This window comes from Marmota marmota, unplaced genomic scaffold, assembly GCF_001458135.2.
Source record: "Marmota marmota marmota unplaced genomic scaffold, marMar, whole genome shotgun sequence".
Taxonomy (NCBI): Eukaryota; Metazoa; Chordata; class Mammalia; order Rodentia; family Sciuridae; genus Marmota; species Marmota marmota.
Window position 1 is genome coordinate 43,127,682 of NW_026000174.1, and position 22,123 is coordinate 43,149,804.

General features: G+C 42.1%; 1 protein-coding gene across 3 annotated transcripts in view; it reads right to left on the reverse strand.

Annotated features, from left to right (window-relative positions):
• Positions 1-18,235, reverse strand: part of LOC107135730 — a 174,544-nt gene extending 156,309 nt beyond the window's left edge. For 2 of the 3 annotated variants that reach the window (XM_015477739.2, XM_015477738.2), the window contains exon 1: positions 18,006-18,170. The gene's annotated coding sequence lies outside the window, so the exon portion shown is untranslated. Of the gene's footprint in view, positions 1-18,005 lie in introns of all 3 variants that reach the window. The other variant, XM_048788550.1, reaches the window with a different exon arrangement.
• Between the last annotated feature and the right edge of the window lie 3,888 nt (positions 18,236-22,123).

Consider the following 22,123-nt stretch of genomic DNA (forward strand, 5'->3'; position numbering starts at 1 on the left):
CAGACTCTCAGTCATTCTGTTCCGTCTAGCCATAGACAAACTGAGCTGCACCCTCACCATTTCACCAGAGGTATGATACTCTGAAGTTCTTGGGCCCCATAAATTTGTCAATTCTGCTGACTGCCTGGACAGGTGCAGGATGAATTTTTTCCCATGTAAGGGCACAAATAAATTTAGAATTCTAAGTGTTTCAACAAAGAACACCAAACACACATAGAACTCATAAGGACAAAAATGAATAATGGGCACAAGCAATAGTTGAATGATTTTTCACAAGGGAAAGGAATGGTACCATGGGAACTAGCCAGGGTTTATCAGCTAAGCTCTTAGAAGATAATATTGAAATAAAAATTCTATCTGCTTTTACCCTCCCCAGGCCCAATGCTGAATTTCCCTCCCTCACAAGGTCAGTAGATCTTGTTTCTGCTTGGCTGACTCATGCAACCTGATAGCTTCTGGAAACAAATCAATGATTACAAGATTATCAAAGTATGTGATTTTAATTAAAGGAGGGCCCTACGTGGAGCGGGAGGGGCAGTGAAGCCTGCGCCAAGTGCCCAACCCAAGTACCAGGTGAGAATCTGTTCTCCAGGGTCTTTGTCCCTGCAATACTTTCTTCTACTTCTGCCTCCACACCACAGCCCCTGACTGGGCCCAATTCTGCCTTGAACCCACATCAAATCAGGTCAGCCCACCTAGAACCTCACGTGTGACGTTTTCCAGATGCACCTCTGGAAGCGAAAAGTCAGTGCTTTAAACAGCACTCACCACCAAAGCTAAAAGAAAGACTTGAAATATATAGGGCTTTGAAGGAGAAAAGAAAAAAGAATGAAAGCCTAAACTGCCAAAAAAAGAAAATAAATTGGCATTGTTGTAAAATTGTGTTGCACAGCGAGAATACAAATATTATTCATGTTAAAGAGAGGGTTGACCTGAGATGTGATTTATAGGCACTTCAAATGCAGTACAGGAAGTAAACGGAAAAATTAGGGTGCAAGGTCACCGAGTAGGCAAGAGTCAACTTAAGGGTAAAGTTAAAAACTTGAGGAAGGGAACACGCAGTTCAACCCACCATATTAAATTAAGATCTGTCTTCACTTTGAAGAAATAGGAAAAGTCAAATATTAAGGTGGGTAGGCTACGAGAGGCGTTTTCAACTCAACATTCTGGGTGCATTTTCTTCTCAAAAATAGAATACTTGTTATGGGGTGAAAAATGCCAACGCTAAAGGGATGCTTTCTAAGGAAAATAGGAAGTTTGAGGTAAGCCACGAGTCCACCGTGTTATCACTCAGTCATGTGAACACACTTTGGTGACAAGTCAAAGGACTTTAGGGGCACTGTCTTGAGCAAGAACAAGGAATTCAAAATGAGTTTTGTTTTTAGGGATGTGCTTTTTCTTTTTTTAATAGTCAAAATTGGTTTGGACTGTGCCCAAGCTTATCCATGGCCAGGGAGAGGCCACAGAAGCAGAAGGGGTGTTCAATTGTGGAGATCGGGGACTCAGCTCTCTCCAGTCATCCTGCCCTTCATTCTGTTTAAACCTGAATCCAGTTTGTAATTAAAAGTTGGCTTCTTTCTTTCTTTCTTTTTTTTTCTTATTCCCTCTCCAAATAATGTTGTGAATATTTCTCAAAAAACCACTAGAGGGCAGAGATTTTTGACATTTTGAAATTAATAACAGCTAAATCAGCCCAGCTTCCTGGTCATTACCGAGAGCAATCACAATAAAGGCTGCCATGGAACTTCTAGGCAGCCTGTGACTGTCTGTGTCCCTTGTGCCTGAGTCCACATAAAGCAAAACAGCCCAGGCTCTGTAGAGCTCTGTACTCCTTTTCAAAGAAAGAAGCCAGGCTATGGCATCCAGGGACAATTGCCACCTGATAAAGGGCAGCCCAGAAGGGGTGCTCCATGAAGGGGACAATACAGAGTGAGGCTCTGAGACACCTAACCTGCCCCAGCACCTCCTTGCCTGGAGAATAGACCAGGGCAGGGCTTCCCCCGGGCGCAAGTGTGATACTCTCCACTCAGGACAGAGGCTGCATTCCCCCAGTGCCTCCCACCTTCATGCCCGAGGTATTCACCTACTAGGGTTTCATCTGGCTGCACAAATGTTGGGTGAGAAAAGAGGAAATCAGGTGCATCAGCTCTGCCTAAGCAGCCCTCCTTTTCAGCCTTCATTTACAACTCTCACCCAGCTGTTGGGCTGGAGCCCTGGGAATGGGGATGGGCAGCCAGAGTCAGAGTTGGAAGCAGCATCTTTAGGGCTGCTGTGATGCTGGGAAGAAAAGGGGCCAGGAGAAACCACAGTGGGCCACACAGACTCAGTCCTGGGCTGCCATAGTCTATGGCTCCCAAAGAACAATCACCTGGTCTCTCAGAGGCGTTCTCATGCTGGAAGATAAGGGAATATGTTCTTGAGGCCCTGAGCCCTTTCACTGTCCCTGCCCCCAGCCTGGGGACCCAAGTACAAGGGCTACAGCTAATTATGAGTCATCATCATCCGTGGCTGTAAGGGTCCTCATGCACCCAAGTCTTCCAGGGTGACTGTGGCAGAGAAATATGACCTCAGCCAAGGGTGTGGGAAGGGACAGTAGGAATTTCCTTGTTTCTTTCAAACTTGAAACTTAGAATTCTAGGCCAGGTATCATTAAAACTTTCCTGGGGGAGGCCTCTGATGAACTGCTCTAAGTCTTGGTTTCCTGAACCTGTTGAAAGGTAAGAATAGGATTGATTACTTCTGCACACAACCACTAGCTGGAATAAGCTAATGAAGCAACCCTCACAAACCTGAGTGCCAGTTACAGATGCTCCTCAGCTTACCATGAGGTTGTTCCTGATAAACCCATTGTCCTTCAGCACACACCTGATCTACGGAATGTCCCAGTTTAGCCTAGCCTACCTTGAATGTGCTGAGAACACCTACGTGAGCCTACAGCTGGACAAAACATCTAACACAAAGCCTATTTTATAATAAAGTGTTGAAGATCTTGTGCAATTTATTACCATACAGCACGCTGTAGAGTGTCATTCCTTCATCCTCACGATTATGCGGCTCCTTAGGAGCTTCAACTCGCTGCCACCACCCAGCATCATGATAGAGATCCACAAAAATTACAAACTCAAAACCTGAAAGATAGTTTCTAAAACTGAATGTGCACATCAACGTCTCACCATCATAAAGTTGTAAAGTCTGGGACTATCTGTGTTTTTCAGTCAGTCTCTTATCTGCAAACCTCCAGGGAGAAGAGCCCCCTGTCTCCTGAGATAGCCTGATTTCCCACCAAAGGCCAGGATCAAAAAAAGGCATGCGGTCTCCAGCAAGCAAGTCGATTCTGCCTGTCCCCTCGCAACGACTCCAAACTCATCTTGTGACCTCATAAAAAGATGCTTAGCTTCTTCAAATGTCAAATAACAAAGCAGACTACAAAATCCCTAAATTCCCTCGGGGATCCCAGAGCCATCATGATTCAAAAGTATGTCTCGGATCACATCTGCCTCTTAAGCAGCGATGCCGCATAGCATAGCTGGTTCGTCTTAATCTTAAACCCCCAGATCTGTTTCACAAGAGCTGCTTCTAAAACAGGCCTTCCGTACCCCTATCAGAATGCTTGCCCTTCAGAGAGAGCTTCATACTTTTCTTCCTGAAGGTTCCTGCTGGTTCTGAGCATCCTGAATCTGCATTCTGTCATCAATGGAAACTGCTTCTCTCCCAGTTTAAGTTATCTCTACACTGCAGGGGAAAGAGCAGTGTCCTGAGCTTTTAACATTCAATTTCTTTTCATGGCCAAATCATGAAAATAGGGAGGATTTCTCCATCAAAGCTAAGAACCAAGGATCAAGGGATAGAGCGCAGTGAAGGGCAGGAGAGGGGAGTCCAGTTTTTCCACTTACAACGTGGTCTTGGCCACGGGACCTATAACCTCTCTTGACCTCAGTTGCCTCTCCTGGGAAATGAAGATGATAATAATGCCCACCTCATCATAATAAATACAGCCATTTTCCAGGAGTCCTCCCTACACACCAGGCACTATGCCAACAGCCTGGTAGCATGACCTCATTCACCTTCACGACATCCTCGTAAAGGATTCACTATTTTCGTCTTTTGCAGCCAAGGAAACTGAGGCCTCGAGAAGTTAAATTGCTCTTCCTAATCCATACAATAGGTCAGTTATGGGGCCGGGGTCAGAACCCCTCCCTCACCTGGCAGTGTCACTGTCAAGGTGAATGAGATCATGTGGACAAACATTAGCATAGAAGCTGGCATGTATGGTCAGTTACTATTTTTATTAATGTCCAGATTAGTCTAATCAGGGCCTCTCTCTTTCCCATTGTTCACCTCTGACCACAAGCTCAGAACAAAACCCCAGCATGTGAGGAATAGAAAAGAAGATGGAGAAGGGCAGGAGAGAGGAATTTAAAAGCGTCATGAAGAATCTTTTGTGGGTGGATGAGTAGATCTTGATTATAGTAATGATTTCATGGGCATATATGATTTGCAGGTTATCAGAACATAATATTGTACATTTTAAAATATACCAATTGTTGTATGACAGTGATACCTAAAAAAACAAAATAACAACAACAACAGAAAAAAAAAACAGCATGAAGTGGCATAAAGGGACAAGCACAGACTCAGGGACAGGCAGTTACCAGCTGTGTGACCTTGGGAACATCACTGTCTCTCAGCTTCAGTTTCCTCCTTTATAGCCTAGGGGTAATAGGAGTACCTCTAACATTAGTATCAAGAGTAAGTATAAAATTAAGAATTTGCATAAGCATAATATAAATAATATAAATAATAACCATTACCCTTATGAAAGCAGGTGCGTGGGCAATGTATTATCTCACTGAAGGCTACACTAGGGCTCTAGAATTACCAGTAGGTTTCTATGAGTAATTCAGGGTGGGCTCTTCTGCTTTATAGGCACTGTCTACCCCACCACCAGCCCATACACATGTGTGCACAAGCATGTGCGCTCACACACACGCACACGCACGTGCGCGCGCACGCACATACGAGCACCCCTCAGGACTTCTCCTCAGAGTAGAATGAACCTTGAAATCCCTCCATCCCTGGTTCTGATGTTTTCTACTTACATGGCCCCAGGCAACCCAGTCAGACTAAGAAAAACCACCTCAACAGGAAGGTTGTGACATTCAAAAGAGAAAATACATGTAGAAAACAATATAAAAGTTCAAAAGTACAATTATAGTGATCCTTTCAAAGCCCCCAGTGAAAGGATATAACATAGGTGTTCCCTAAGTGACATGGCTTGGGAGGGCACCGAGATAAACAATTCTTAGAACTATCTGTCACTCATCGTAGTCTAACGGAAATCTGAGTTTAATGACTGATGATCATATCCTGTAAGAGCTCCAAATTATACACCATCTCCCTCTTTATCACCTCCAACAGGTATTAGCACTGAATGTGGTCTAACCCTATTGGTAGTATTGTTTTATTTGTTTTAGGCCAAGTACTGGATTAGTATCTGCCAAGGTGGAATGAATCCTGGTAGGTCCCTGTGTAGCAGCCACTGCTCATAAGATAATTTCTGGAATCTGAGGAGCTCAGCCCATGCAGATGACCTCAGCAGGCCAGGTCACCCTGTGGCAGTAAAGACGGAGGGGCATATTGCCCAGGTTTCTAGAACTGGATAGACAAACCACCAACACTCAAGTCTGATGACTAAAGTGGAGTTAAAGAGGGTCTTCAGAAAGACCCTCAGGAGTCCGGGGTTCATTTGAAAGTTCCTCCCAGGCTGTTCACATAATAAGCCAGGCAGTGGTCTCTGTAAGAGCCTTGCCTTTCAGAAGTTTCCACAGCAGATGGAGGCACCGGCTTTAAAGGAAAGCCTCTCACATCCGTCTATGCTCATTATTGGCCCTCTTCTCCGAAATGCTATATGTTATCTTGAGCCTGTTTGTTTTTATCTGTCAGAGTGGTTTATTGTTAAGGAAATATGGTGTCAGCTGTCTCTTCCCCACCATCAAAGCTGCCACATTAAAGTTAATAGTGTTTGACTTGCAGAGATCTCTTACCGAGGTAACCCAAGAAGGCCCCTGCTGGCTGTTATTTTTCCGGCAGTCGAGGCACCAAATGGATGCAATAACTTCATCAATCTTTTCAGGAAGAAGAGAAGGGGGGGGGGGGACCCTGCATGACTCTATATAGAAGATGCTCAATAAAGGCCTCTTGGATTCATGAGGATAACTCAACCCTTCCATTTTAATAGGCCGATTGAATTAAGTGATCTCGATCCTGAACCTGTCCTGTAGCCTGTGGCTTGTCACTTCCCAAGTCTGAACTTCAGTTTACTTGTCTCAGAAATAAGGGAAATGTCTTTGGAGGATGTCCCTTCCACATGTCTTACAGTGAAGACTGATGTGTAAAAGAAAATAAAAGCAAACTTTTTCTGGCTAAACCAAGAGAGAGAAGTCCCACCTTCTCAGCACCTCTACCTTCCTCCATAAGCCCACCACCTAAACCCCATTCTTCTCCCTCCCTTGGGGTCCTGAGCAAACTCTATGGGCAGCCACCCCACCCTTGACTTCCTAGAAGAGCATTTGAAATCTACTAGCCCAGATTCTGCTCAGAATCTGGATTCTATATAAAGTAACCTGGGATCAAACCACATGTGCACCGATTTTAATCTGCATAATAATGGAAGAGTCTCTGCGCAGTGCCATACAAACTTGAAACAGTTAGGGCTTTGTTTTATTTTCTGTGTCTTAATCCTCTAATCACTACTGTCAACTGTGAGTTGTCAAATATCCCTTCCAGACTCACTAGTGTATCTCAGGCAACTTCCATCACTTATTGCAAATTAGTTCAACATGTACCAATCTCAACTCAAATTTTTAAGTCTCATCACCTTCCTCCCCTGCAGAGCAGGCTGGAACTGGAAGTGCAACTCTTTGGGACACATCCTTACTCGGGTGGGCCACCCTCTTGGGTGGGAAAACTAGTTAGAACTCAAAGCCAGCAGAACTGCACAGTCCTGACATGGTACACTCCGGCATCCTTTCCACATCAGCCTGCACATGTGGGGACCACCCCACGGCTGGGCCCTCTCTGCACCCTGCCATCCCTCTCCAGTTCTCTTCTCTGTTCCAGTAGGCCAAGGGACAGATTTGCATGCCCATTGACCAAGCCGATGTAGAGCAGAGGAACCAAAAACCCAGTTTTCCTTCCCTGCAAGCAAGAAGCAGTCCTCCCTTCATTCAATTTATCGGGAGAATCACCCCACATACCCACACAGACTCATTCCATCTGAGAAAGGAGAAAACCCATTAGGGGAACACTGTTCCCCTAAAAGGCAGCAGCCAAGAGGACACTCCCCTCTTTCCTGTTCAAGTTGTCCTATGCTTTTGTAAATAACTTGTAGGATGAGAGGAGTCTGAGCCCAAAACTAGAGGGGTGGAACAGTGGTAAGGACGGAGAGGAGCTTTAACTGTCATTGGCTTTCTTCAATGTTGCATTTACAACCAAGACTGTAGTGGTCAAATCCAGTATCAAGAGGGGAAAAAAATCTCAAACATCCTGTATTATATAAAAACTAGGATGTCTATTAAAATATATTGTATTTATACACATGGTTCAAGCTTGGATGGGTACCAGCAACAGCACACCTGTGTAAAACTCTAAAGAATCCCAAACCACATGTTTATTTTTATTTTTGGTCCAAGTCTCTGAAGGAGAAAAATAATCTAGAGCAAAAGGAACTATTCATTCATTCATTCAGACATTCATTGCTGTGCATGTAAACTTTCCTTAGGGGCTAAATACTTGAGGGGGACAATTGTGAATGGTCCCTGATCATTATTTCAAAAACCGCAGAAATTCACAATGTTTTTACATTACTTTTCAAGAAACTTCTGTACACAATAGCTCATTAGGATTTTCACAACAGCCTCCTAAGTGGGTTAAGGTACACATAACCACTACTTAAGACTGAGAAAAAGAAACATGTCAAGGTTGACTGACTTGCCTAGTCCTGAGATGAGTTGAGTGTGGGCCAATTCCTCATGCCAAGTTCTTTCTCTTTAACCAAACTGTTACCAAATGAATCTGTGACTTTCTTAGATTTTCAAGGATCCTTTCAATTTCAATATTCTGTTCCCTTGTTTTCCAAAGTTTGCTTATCAGATCACTTGTAATGGTTTTGAAAACAGTCGCTTGTGCTAGTTTTATGTTCAAAAAAGATGGCTATCACGGACTCCCTGTATTATTTCAAAGTGAACTGAAGTCAGATTTAGACTTTTACATCAAAAGTCTATAGCAGCCTCAATTTTTCAATCAAACCATCCTTTGGTGTAGAAAATTATTTCACTACCCACATCATTTAAGCTATTCTGAAAACCACACTGAAGTTCTTTTTATTAATCTTTTTCCTGCTTCAAATCCTTCCATCAGGCATTTCTGTCAGGCTTCCTGAAGGGCCCCATATGCACACTTCCAACTCAGAAATGTGTTCTTTTTTGGTTCATTGGAATTCTTCAGAATATTTGGCACTGAAACATACTGGCTTTAATTAAAAGGCTATGATTTCTGTGAATTCCCATTAAGCCAGTGAAAGAAATCTGTATTTAAAAAAAAAAGTTAACACATTAAAATACAGTTGTACTGAAAAATGGTTCATGTTTTTAAAAACTACTTAAGCAGATGAAAATAAGCTGCCTGTTATAAAAATCTGCTCGTATTTAGTAAAATCCTTCTCTTCTAAGTAGAGGGGTTAGTTTAGTACATATGTGCTTAATTAGCCATGAAAACTCAACTAGACGTGAACCATGCAATCCAACCATCCGCCTGTTGATGTTAAAACATAGATCCTATTAACAGGAATGCAATTTAAACGGTTAAAAAGTGATAAAGTACATAACTCTGATCTGATAGAGTTTGAAATATGATACTGCTATATACTAATGACAAATCAGTTTTGAATTATGATTCCAGTAAAGCTTGAAATAACTCAAGCATGTTAATTAGTGATCCACAAACTCAAGAACTTACATGATGTGTTATGTATATATATATATTCAGTCACACCTCTTCACCCATGAGCAGAAGCCATAGTCTCTAACATTCAGAGAAAAAAAAAAAAAGCCATGCAAATTCTCTTGAATTCCAGGTCCTACATGCCCTAGAAATACCTGACATAACTTTATCCATTCAGCTTAATTATCTTTAAAATGCATTATAATTCAACGCAGTTTCTCCAAGAACAATATTTAAGAGGACCCATAAAATCGAGAGGAGTTTACTAGTTAGCAAGAAATATACAAAGAAATCTCATTAAATCACTTCTCTTTACTTCTGTGTCCCTCAAACGTGGACACGCCCACATGGGCAAGATAAAGCCAGAGATCACAAAGAACTGGGAAGAAAATGCCATTATTACTAGCTTTATTAGAGACAAATGCAAGTTTATGTACTTAGCTTTTTATTATAAAATAGCACCTAACCATTCTCGGAATAGGCTTGTGCCCATTAAAAAGATGTTGATGAACTGCAGACCTTGCTTTGACAATCATTGCTCTCCGTACTTACTACATTAAAGGCAGGATTTCTTTTAGAAGCATTTATAAATCAGATTTTAAAATTCATTATTTTGGAAGGCACACTACATTCCACTCATCTCAATGAGCTATGTCATCTTTTTAAATAACCACAAAACAGCATGCTGCAACTTCCTTAATCAGGCAAGTGCCAGTTATCTCCCGCCCTTGGAATCAGTTCTTCAGGCCTAGTCCAAATTCTGTTTGCTCCTGTTCAGCAAAGTCCCTTCGGTTGTATATTCATTAGAAAAAACGTAAAGAAAACAAAAGAAACATATTGTAACATCACTCTCCAAATAGCATGTCACCACTGCAAATTTAAGAGAACAGATGGGATTAGTGTGCCCTACCATAGGACCTGGTCTTTTGCAAAATGACAAGATCATTGGCCGAACAGTGTGGTCTAGCCAGTGTCCTTAAAATAATTATTTTCTTGGAGGTGGGGGAAGCAGCGTATGAACATTGGGGAAATCCTCTCTTCAGCTCACATAAAGCAAGCCTGTTAGGTATACAGACCTCCATTCAAAGTATACCAAATGTCACTGTGACTTGACCAGAACAATAAAACTAAGAAAATCAAGAAAGAGATCCTGTCATTGCTGGCTGGCTTGCTAACCAAGTCCATAACCTGCCCATATCCTGATGCACCTACTCAGAACTGCATTATAGCCTGCAGGGACCATTGCAATAGCCTCCTGACTGGTCTCCCTGCCCTGAGGCTCTCTTCTTTCACGCTGCTAAAGAGTTAGTCTTCTAAAAATCCAGCTCCAATCAAATTACTTCCCGTCAAAAAGCTAGAATCATTGGTCCTTAAGTTCACACTGTTTAGCCTGAGCTATAAGGCCAAGCCTAACTTTTAGTGTCACTTTGCATTTCACCTAAGCAAGGCCCACTCTTTTCTGTACAGATTCCACACTTTTGCCCTTGTAGACAGTTTCCCACCTGGAGAACCACCCCCTCCATTCTATCTCCTCATCAGCCCTCTGGGTCAAAACCTACCTATATTTAAAGGCCTCACTGAGAGAAAATCCATGAAAAATGCAAAGAGCAGTTGCTGATCATCAGCAACAAACGTTGTCTGCTATCCTCATGGCTGCCATTGCCATGTGTCATTTAAATCTTTAATCTTCAGGAATAAGCTTTGTGCCTATGGGATTTTAACTGTAGCTGTCTTGTGACACTGATTACTTCCTATTTTATTTCAAAGTTATTTGATTATATGTTTCATCTCCCCTTATAGATTATGATCTCCTAGAGGATTTTCACACCTCCTTCTGTTCCCCTAAAACTCCCTTTATATCCTCCATGTCAAGGGTACAAGGCCTACACAAATAATTGAAGGAAAATATTAAATACTGCATCAAACCACAAGAGGGCATAGTTGAGCTACTCTTACTGTAATCAGCCTGCAATTAGCAATAAAGGATTCAGATCTGAGAGGCTTCTGGCCCTGGAAAGTGTATCTGTAAACTTGTTTAAAGTAAATATGTACGCATTATATATGATCACAAATGTATTCACATTAACATGGAAATATGGCTCTAAAATAGTGACTTTTGAAGTAGTAAAATAAGATACATGGTTCAATTTTGCTAAAATATCTATTCTTAAATAATCATAGAAAAAAGTACACAAAAATGTTATCCATTGTTATCTCTTGGGAACGGCATATGTTATCTCTTGGGGGTGGAATACGGATTATTTTTCTTCAATTTTGTATCTTTCTGTATTTTATATAACCAAAATATATTAATGTTATAATCAGAAAAATAAAGCTTCTTACTTTTTTAAAAATCCCTGAGTATCTACTTGATTCTTTTTTGCATCTCATCTCCAATCCCATGTCTGATGTATTTAAAAGTAAATACAATATTTTGGGTATTTTCTGACAGATTAAAGTAGAGGTTCCCAAACTCTCTTGGTACACAGTGTTTTTAGTATCTCAATAATTTTTTGGTACCCATAAAAAGAAACATCTAACAGTTCCATTTGTTAAGTACTGAATTTGAAAAACAAAAAGTCTTTGTGCCCTCAAAATCCAGTAACCACTTGAAAAATTAAATATAAGTTTTTAAAATATATTTTATTCCACTCCTAACTAATCACAAATCACAATTATTTAATGGAATATATGCACTTATTGGGCACGGTAGAATCAGTTTGCAGCCTGCTCCCCTCATTTCCTGTTCCATGTTGATTTTCATGAGGTACTCAACTTTTATCATGGCAACCCCTGAAAAACCAGCTTCACAAAGATACAACACCATTAAAATGAATGTAGCACATCATCCCAATGGAGACACTATGAACTAACTCAAGCTAGTAACTCAAGGAGTAACTCACATGAAGATGTCAAATATAGCTGTGTTTTCCCAAAATTTTTAAATATCTCACAGCACTCTTGTGACTACTGCAATGCCCCGAGGTGCCTCCATGCACAGTTTGGGAACATGTGGATTCAAATGATAAAGCTTGTGCCCTGTAAGGCTGGAAAAAGGGAAATAAAATTTATCAACTGGCTACTTTTCAGCTAGCCTTGAAATTATTTCACATCTACTAGCTCAGTCAAAACTATTTTGCTCTCCATGAACCAAATTCTTCTTTCAAAGAAAAGAAGGATGGATGGGAAGTGGGCTGAGATAAGGACTCTTGACGGTTTTCACACCTCCTTCGGTTCCCCTAAAACTCCCTTTAATCTGTTCTTTCCAACTCAAAACAAAGAACCAGTAGCAGCCCCCAACCTAGCATGTTCCTGAGAAACAGCCAAATTCCTTCTTTGTGGAATCCAGGACTGGTTTTCCAACCAACCTACTGATTTTTCACCTCTGGACGCAAACCTGAGAAACCCTGCCAAGACCTAGGAAGCATGGAGGGCCCCAACACTGAACTGCTAACCCTTAAGACAGCCCCTTCCCCTTCTATAATTGAAAGGGATTTCTCCTCCCACAAGACTCCCAATCAAGTACACAACTACTGCTACTCAGTCCACTTAAAACTGGAATTAGAAAGGTTGGGGTTTGTTGGGTTTTGTAATTTGTTTTGTTTTTTCTCTGAAGTCTGATGGGCCCCATTATACACTGATTTAGCAAAATGGTGATTTTCTACTATCAATTCAAATGTCATTGAAACAAATCCAAAAGGACTCTCCAACTTGTGTAAAGGAAGCTCCAAGAAAGGATTCTTAATGAACTTAAGATCTCAGGGAGGTAGAAGCAACCCAAGTGTCCATGGATAGAAGAATGGGTAAACAACCTGTGGTATATCCATACAATGGAATATGATTCAACCCTTGAAAGGAAGAAAACTCTGACACGTTACAACATGACTAATCTTGAAGACATTATGCTAAGTGAAATAAGCCAGGCACAACAGGAAACATATTGTATGATTCTACTTATATGAGATATCTAGGCTAGTCAGATTCATACAGAGAAAGAATGGTGGTTGACAGGCACCAGAGGGAGAAGGTGAAGGGGAGTTACTGTTTAACTGGTCTGGAATGTCAGCTTTGCAAAATGAAAGGAGTCTTGGAGTTGGACCTGGTGATGGGGACACATCAACATAAACATACTCAATGTCACTGTGCACACACCTAAAAATGGCTTAAATGGAAAGTTTTATGTATTTTTGCCATGTGTTTTTCAAAGATCACAAGGATGCCTTTCTGATAAGAGCAGGCATTGATGTAAGTGAAATCATGTCATTAAGTGTCACATGGAGAGCTTGCATAGTCCTAGAGATGAGTCCATTTGGATGATCTAGAGTTAAGTAATATACATGGTGTTTCATAACAGAAGGACCCGGATCTAAAGGAAACAGCATCCAAACAAGAGCAGCAGTGGAGCTCCAGCAACAGAAACAGGGCTTCCACCTCTTCCAGGCCTTGGAAAGAGGAGCACAGAATCCTCAGGAAGAAACAAGTCTCGGTCACACCCCAACCTGCAGGCCCGAGTTCGCAATTCTCACTCATATTCCTTTCAACCTTGATTAGTCCCCATCAATCCAAGGCACCATGAAATGGTGCTGAGAGCAGCTGCTGGAAGACATGGACAGATACAAACTAATCTGGTCCCAAAACTAAGTGTCCTCGGCTTAGGTCTTCCTAGGACGTGTTTCTTGACTACAGCGTAGAACTGATGTTGCTGAAGATGACAACCTACAGATGCAAAGGGTTCCGCTTTCCTTTTACTTGTAGACCTGGTCTGTGGATACATTTCCAAAGTCAGACCCAAGAAATGCCTGGGGAGGAATGAACAGGGGCTTCTACAGTCACCTGGGAAGTGCCATATGGTGCATTCTCTCCAAAGGCTCAGAAAAGTCCTGCAGCACAGAAACTGGAATCCCAACTTTCTCAGCTTCCCACCCAGTGGTGTGAAGTTGGTATGTGTCTATTTTTCTGTTGGTATGTGCCTAGCTCCTCTGCCTCTTAATGTCTATTTGTTTAAAAAAAAGACTTTTTCTATTTTTCAGTTGTAGATAGACACAATATCTTTTATTTTACCCATTTTTATGTGGTGTTAAGGATTGAACCCAGTGACCCACACATGCTAGGCAAATGCTCTGCCACTGAGCCACAACCCCAGCCCCTTGTTTGTCTATATTTTTTTAATTTTTTTTTTTAGTTGTAGATAGACAGAATATCTTTATTTTCATTTTATTTTTTTATGTAGTGCTGAGGATTGAACCCATTGCCTCACTGGTGCTAGGCAATGCTCTACCACTGAGCCACAATCCAAGCCCTTGCTGTCAATTCTTTTCAGTACCACCCAATCTTGAAATCTTAAGAGCTTTTGTTGTTGTTGTTGTTGTTGTTGTTGTTGTTTCTCCCTCTCTCAACGCATTCTGCCAGTTGGCAAGACTGTGAATTCAGCCCTTTTTTAAATCTTATTTAGAAACAGGGTCACATTGGGTTGCTTAGGGCCTTACTAAGTTGCTGAGGCTGGGTTTGAACTCATGATTCTCCTGCCTCAGCCTCCTGAGCCACTGGTATTACAGGTATGCACCACGCACCAGACTCAAATGCTAATTCATAAAGTGATTGAGCTTTTTTTTTTAATTCCTCAGGAATCGCATGATTCTTCATAAAATAAGCTTTGATTAGTGTCGAGGGTTTCAATACAGTGGGTTGTTTATTAATGTCACTAAAGTATTATAGCCTTGAATATCAACCTGCCTTGTCTCTGTAGTTTATGTGAGGATCTAACACAATGCTTTATACATAAAAATCATTCCATACATATCTGTTGAATTAAGGAATAACATTTAGCCCTGTGTATACACCATCAAATTCCCAAACTTCAATTATATTCTCATGACAGTGATAGTCAATTTTCTCTTTCTTGCACCCCAGATCCTTTTTGCTAATGACTTTGTCTTATACACAGATTATAATATGTACACATAGGTGGCACCTCATTTTATATACATTTATTTTAAATTAAACTGTATAGTATTTCTTATTATTAAGTGAACTACTGAGAATAGTAGGCTGTTTTGATAAATATAAAATATAAAGTAGAGGGTTGGGAGTGGAATTTGCAGCCACTCCTATATTGTAATATTTATTATTTCTGTCATGGTTTCATACAACAGAGAAAAATTCTAATTCACAGAGAAACATCAAAAGTATGCATTTTATGTTAGTACATTGGCAAGGCAATGAATTTCAGAGCAGGTACCAGGGATGGAACTCAGGGGTACTTGGCCACTGAATCATATCTCCAGCCCTATTTTGTATTTTATTTGGAGACAGGGTCTCAATGAGTTGCTTAGTGCCTTGCTTTTGCTGAGGCTGGCTTTGAACTCGTGATTTTCCTGCCTCAGCCTCCCAAGCTGCTGGAATTACAGACATGTGCCAACACACCCGGCTCATTTATTTTAAGCTCAAGTATGACAAGTTATATCAGTGACACCTAAGAAATGCCATTAGTAGTAATTAAAAACACAGGTTCTGATTTGAATCCTGGCTCCACTATTTGACAGCACAGATCTTCAGCAAGTTATTCAGCCTCAGTTCCTTCATCTGTGAATTGGAAGTGATAATGGTGCTTCCCTGATAAGGTAAAAGAATAAGATTGGTGGCATAAGTGATTGACTCAGTGGTCTTCATTCTACCAAATGCTGTTTATAATGCATAGAAGAGAACATTCATTCACTACCGTCCATGCAGACTCTGACCATGGAGCCTTTGAGAACTTTGGAGCCCTGTGCGGCCTTGAAGAAAGGCAAACAGGACACTTCACTCCAGTATTGTTCTGAGGTCCTCAACAACCATCAACTCCCAAGGAACCACAGGAAAATTCAAAACTTTTCTGTCCCCACCCCAGGCTCTTCCTCACCGAGGCTTCCTCTGAGACATGGCTCTAAGGAACCACACAGGAGTCCACGGGAATCCATGGCCTTTGCCTGCAAGCAGTCCAGAGAGCAGTCTGGTGGAAAGCCCTCGACTTGAGCAGCCTGTCACTCCCATAATTATTCCCTGTCCTTGGAGGCCAACATAAACAGAGCATCTTTCTCAAGCAGCTCCCACAATGCACAAACCTTAGAACCTCACACAGGCAGCCAAGCACTAGAAGGTGCTAAAGGGTCAGAGGGTTTGTGTGGCCAGCAGTCCAGTCCCCAAGGGACAGTCCCAGTTGCTTTCTAGTTCAAAAACCCCATCCAACAGACATTGCCTGCGCTCCAACTGTCTCCGCGGCCTAATTCCTGTAACTGGCCTGGACGCTGTGGGTAGGACCCTAAGATGGGCCAGCAGATCAGAGAGCAATCTCATGCCCAAGGCACTCTGGGAAAAGGCAGGGAGTGGGGCATGGGGGAACTAAAGATGGTTCCTCAAGGGTCACATTTGATTTTGTGAACTTTATTATTATTATTTTAGTGTTTACTGAAATGCTAGTCCTGGTTGACACTGGCAGTGTGGAAGAGCTGGTATGGTTCTAGAAAACAATAGCAAGAAAAACAGCAAGACCCCTATTCTCCTGGAGCTTATGTTTCCGAGGGGATGGGACAATGGCAATAATTAAACCAAGGTTATCTCCAATCATGGCTGGTGCTTTGAAGAAAATAAAACACTGTCATTGCACAGATGTCAGGGAAGTTGACATTTGAGCTGAGATCTGAATATGGAGGAGGAAGCAATTCAAAGGCAAGGGAAAAGCATTCTAGACAAAGGGAACAGAAGCACAAGACCCTGAGATCTCAGCTTAAACGCTGATTAAGGGTTTAAATAGGTTTTCATGAAAACTTCATGTTCCCAAAATTCTGGTACAAGGTAGAGTAAGAGTAATTTTTTTTTAAGATTGTAAAGATCAAAGGGCTACATTGGAAAGAAATCTCCCCTTGGCTTTAGACAAAGATGCAATAAGAATGTGCGTGAATATATATTTACATGTCTCATAAGGGTCTTTTTAGAAAGCCTTTCATGTCTTTTATCCTTTAAACTTTTATAATATAGGTTGAAAGCCTGATACAATCTTAAACTTCCAGTTCATGTATTGAGATCTTTTCCTTAGAACTAATGAACACTTCCCCTGTGGGGTGTAATTTACCTCCCTTGTTCCAGAAAGAGAACGCGGTGTACTTCTAATTGCAACTACGTAAAAATATGTGTGCCCATGGATTAAGGAGGTGGGAGTATAGGAAGGAGCCGCAGTTGTTTTTCTATATTCCTTTTTTTGTATGTGTGATTAAAACTGGGAAGAAAAGAATACATTGTGCACAACTGTGCAGTCTCCTTGTCCTCGATTTTAATAAATGTGTTTTTAACTGCTATTTATATCCCATTTCTAACATCACTACAACCTACATCCTCTCCAGGCTACAATTAAACTTGAAAAGTGCACGAGGCTTTACAAGAGTGCACGAGGCTTTACAAGCCTTTGTACAGGGAATGCGTCTGCGCACGTACGGCCCACGTGCACCCTTCTTTCTCTCTATGGACAGAAGTTCTTGGGGATCCTTCAGGCCCCTGGCCATATTTCTCCCCAGGCCCTTATTAAAACCAGGTGCACGGAAGGCGGGCCTTTCTCGGGACAGAAAAGCCTCCTGTTGACCCAAAGCTCCCCCTTCCGGTGTGTTTTCTAGAGGCAAAGGAGAAAGTGGGCAGCTGCCCAGGCCCAGGCCGTGCAAGGCCTAAAAGGGCACCAAGTGAGGCTGGGGACAAGGGACACTTCCGCCCTCTGTCATGCAGGAGCGGTGTCCACGCACACTGCGCGACCTCCCACCACCACCACCTCCGCCCCAAGACCACAGCTCTTTCCAGATCCGAAAATGGGGTGGGCTGGGGAGGCGCAAGGTCGCCTCCGATCTGAACTTGAAACCTGGCGGCTCTGACACTGCAGCCTGCGCCCCAGGCACGTGGGGTCCCAGTAGGAGCCCCGATTTCTGGCAATCGCCCCGCGGGCTGGTGCCAGGTTCCAGAAAGCCTGGGGGCCCGGCAGCGCTTACCGTCAGCGGCCCAAGTCGCTCGCGCCTCCGGGGACAGGGCGGGCCGGTAAGGTCAGGTCGCGAGTGACGTGGCGTTCCTGGCAGCTCAGCGCTCCGCGCTGCCGAAGCTCCCCGTCTGTCGCGCGCCCCCGGACTCGGATCTCGGGGGCTGGGCGGGGGCGCCTGGCGCAGAGCCCAGGGAGCTTCGTTATCCGCGACCTTTGATCCCGGAGACCAGCACTCCTCTCTGCAACCGGTGGCCTGAAGGGGCAGAAGTGGGAGGTGGTTGGACTATTTTGCAGCAAGAACTGTGCCCCCTGAATTCATGACAGCTGAAAGCGCACTCCCCCCACCCCACACCCCCATGGGCTGAACCCGAACTCTCTAGGTTGAGGGCTCTGCCTATGTGTTTGGGTCAAAGATTTGAGTATTTGTGTCTCTAATTAGACTCTAGAATTAGTCAAAGTAGGGAAAAGGGCATCAGAAGGAGGAGTGTTAGGGGGCAGAAAGTCAGGGCATCAGGGCTCACAGAGGAACAGGGATCCCACAAAAATATGCTTCTAAATGCTAAGTGTCCGGTTCCTGTTCCTTGAGCCAAAGAGCAGAGCCAGCCTGTTTTCTCATTTTCCCTAATTACAGATTTTAAAAGCCCATCCCCAGGCTTTTTATAGCCTTCAGCCTGACAGCCCCTGCTTTCTGAAAGGGTTACATGAAATTTACCCCAAGGAAAGAGACCAGAAAGGATGTTTGAGAACCCTACCATCCCAGAAGTTTGTGGGTCACAGAGCCCATCTTCTGGGCTTGGTGCCCTGCTTGATAATTAAAAGCTGTTCTCAGGCCAGAGGTTGTGGCTCCTGCTTGGAATCCCAGCCACTGGGGAGGCTGAGGCAGGAGAATTCCGAGTTTGAAGATAGCCTGGAAACTTAGGGAGACCTTGTCTCAAAAAACAAAACAAACCACCAACAAAAAGACCTCTCAGCCTTATCCCTGCTATCCACGGACAGGTAACCAGGGAATTCTAGAGAAATTACCAGTGAATTCAAGGAACTCTGGTAATTTTTGGCAAAACACCCTCTGAACTAATTTCCCAAGTTGTGGTCCAGGGCCTCTGACATCAGATTTCTGGGGAGTCCTTGGTATAGGTTCAGAATTTAAGGCCTGGACTGTAGCAGAGAAGTTAGACTAAGCAGATTGAGACCCAGAAACTCGCATTTTAATAAGCTTGCCTTGTGAGATTTCACTATAATAAGTTTCAGAATTATTAGACTTGGCCCTTTATTTGACTTTGCTGAATGGTGTTTGTTTTTCCATCTGGAGCCTTCCCTCAAAACTCAGCACTGTTCAGACACTCTTTTTAAAAAAAAAAAAAAAAAAATGTACGCTAAGAAGTTTGGTTTCCAAACAAATGTGCCTTATTTCAGAGTATTGTGATTTTTTAAAAGACATTATGCCAAAACATTTCTTCCTACTGTATAATACTCTAAGCACATCATGATTGTAAATTCGGTGGATTATGCTGTGTGCTTTCTATTAATCTTGGGCTATTTGTCACTGAGCCAGACACCCCCTGCCCTGTGGATTTTTCTTGCACTACTTCCCTCAGGCCTTGATCAGCACAGCTTTCCTTGGGTAAAATGCAAGCTGAGTCTGCGCATGGTGGCTTCCAAACTGAACTGCAGCACAGAAGAATATGTGGAGTTTTAAAAAATGATTTCCAAAACCACGCAGAATCACAGGACTCCCAAAAGTATGTTTGCAGAAATTTTATTTCATAGAGCATCTCACAGGATTAGTGAGCTGTCACAAGTAGTATCATTAGTAGCAGCACTGAATTGGGGGCCTGGGATATAGCTCAGTTGGTAGAGTGTTTGCCTTGCACGTACTAAGGCCCAGGATTCAATTTCCAGCATCACAAAAAAAAAAAAAAAAAAAATTAACTCTGAATTGTAGTTGAGGAAATAAAGATGTAAACAGAAATTTTGCAACAAAGATGTTCAATGCACTGTTACTTATAAAGAATTTGGAAATAACCCAAATTTATCCAGTTGTAAAAAGTTGGTCCAAGAAATTATAACATTTATATTGAAATAGGGATACTATATTTCAGAGACTTTTTTCTTTCTTTCTTTTTGATAGGGGAAATTGAACCCAGGGATACTTAACCACTGAGCTACATGCCCAGACCTTTTTTAAACTTTTGAGCCAGCGTCTCACAGTTGCTTAGGGTCTTGCTAAATTGCTGAGACTGGCTTTGAACTTGCCATCCTCCTGCCTCAGCCTCTGAAGTCACTGGAATTACAGGCATAGGCCACCACTTCTGGCCAGAGACTATTTTTTATTAACATGGAAAAATGTATTCAACGAATAAAGGGGAAATTGTAATGTGGAATATGGACAAAAGCTCCCTTTTTGTTAAAAATAGAATTATTATTATTATTATTATTATTATTATTATTATTCTCCACTGTTGATAGTTCCACTGGAAAGAACCTCAGTTTACACAGCAGAACTAGGAACAAGAACAAGAAAATAGCTACAGCAGGATGACTATTAAAGCAGCATTAGACGTCTTCCCAAAGTCATTACAGCTGGGTGACTTCCTCACCCCAGAAAAACACTCCAGGTTTAGTCTCAGGAGAAGTTAACTGCATCAGGAGGGTTAAATGACAATTTACATGCTGCCCAAGCCCTCTTCTCCAGCAGGCTGACATCCTGACACACATCTCCAGAGAAGAGATTGCAAGATTCTTCTCTGGTGAATCTGACTGCCAAAGAGAAAAGACAAAGGTATAGACATGAGGGGCTCCTGTCACCCTGTGCCAAAACCTATAATTGACAAGCCCTATCCATGTACACGTGCTTCCAATGAGCTTTTTTTTTTTTTCTGCCCCATATAGCCAAGAATGGCCAGATGTTAGAAGAAAGATTCTAATATTAAAGATAGATGTAAAAGTAAACAGAAAAAAAAAAGCAATATGGAGGAAACAAGGATATGAAGGAAAAGAAAAACAAGTTTTTGTCTTGTTTTTCCCCCCATTGGAATTCTCAGAGATAGAAGACAGACACCCAAGAACAGCCTATTGTTTGCTTTTTTGTTTGTTTATTTGTTTTTAAGGAAATGAGAACAAGGCAGAGCTCTTGGGCATTAAGTATATGGCAAAATGACCAAAGGATAAAACATGTAGACAAAAATATACGAAAATAAAGGACACAGTGGGGCATGGTAGTATATACCTGTAAATCCCAGCTACTCCAAAAGAAAAAAAGGGAAGGGACAGGAAGGGACACAGCAGCACTAGAAGTTGGAAAGTGATAGAGCTAAGACTCAGGGAAGCCTTGAACTATGTGCCATGCACTGTTGTAAGTGCTTTATAATTCGTTTACACAACAACCAGTGAATTAGGTACTACTATTAATCTGCACTTCACAGAAGACAAATCTTGAGTTCCAAAGGGGCAAAGCATCTTGCCCAATACAACACACATAGCAAATGGCAGAGCTGAGCTTTGAACCAGGCAATGAAGCTGCAGATCCAGGATCCCTACTGGGACATCATACTGAACGAGCACCTTCAAAACTAAAATACACCCAACTCAGAATTATGTTCGTAGGCAAGTTATTCATAAATGAGAAGGTAAATAGAGTATTTTTAGATATGCATGTTTCAAAAAATATACAATAGCCCCCTATCTGTAGTTTTGCTTTCCATGGTTTCAGCTGCCCATGATCAACCAGGGTTTGAAATTATTTTGTGGAAAATTCCAGAAACAAACTATTCATAAGTTTTAAATTGTCTACCACCCCAAATAGCTTGATGAGATCTCATCACATACTGCTCTGTCCTACCTGGGAAGCAAATCATCCCTTTCTCCAGCGTGTCCATCTGCAATCCACCAGTTAGTCACCTAGTAGCTATCTTGGTTATTGTATCAACTGCTGCAATATCACAGTGCTTGTGTTCAAGTAACATGTATTTTACTTATAATGGTCCAAATTGCAAGAGTAGTGATGCAAAGGATGAGTAGGTGAAAAAACATGAAGGACAGATTAACTCTGGTACTATCTGGCAACACTGCAGGACATATAAGAAAAAATATTGTATTGCATATATAGGGTTCAGTACCACCCATGGTTTCAGG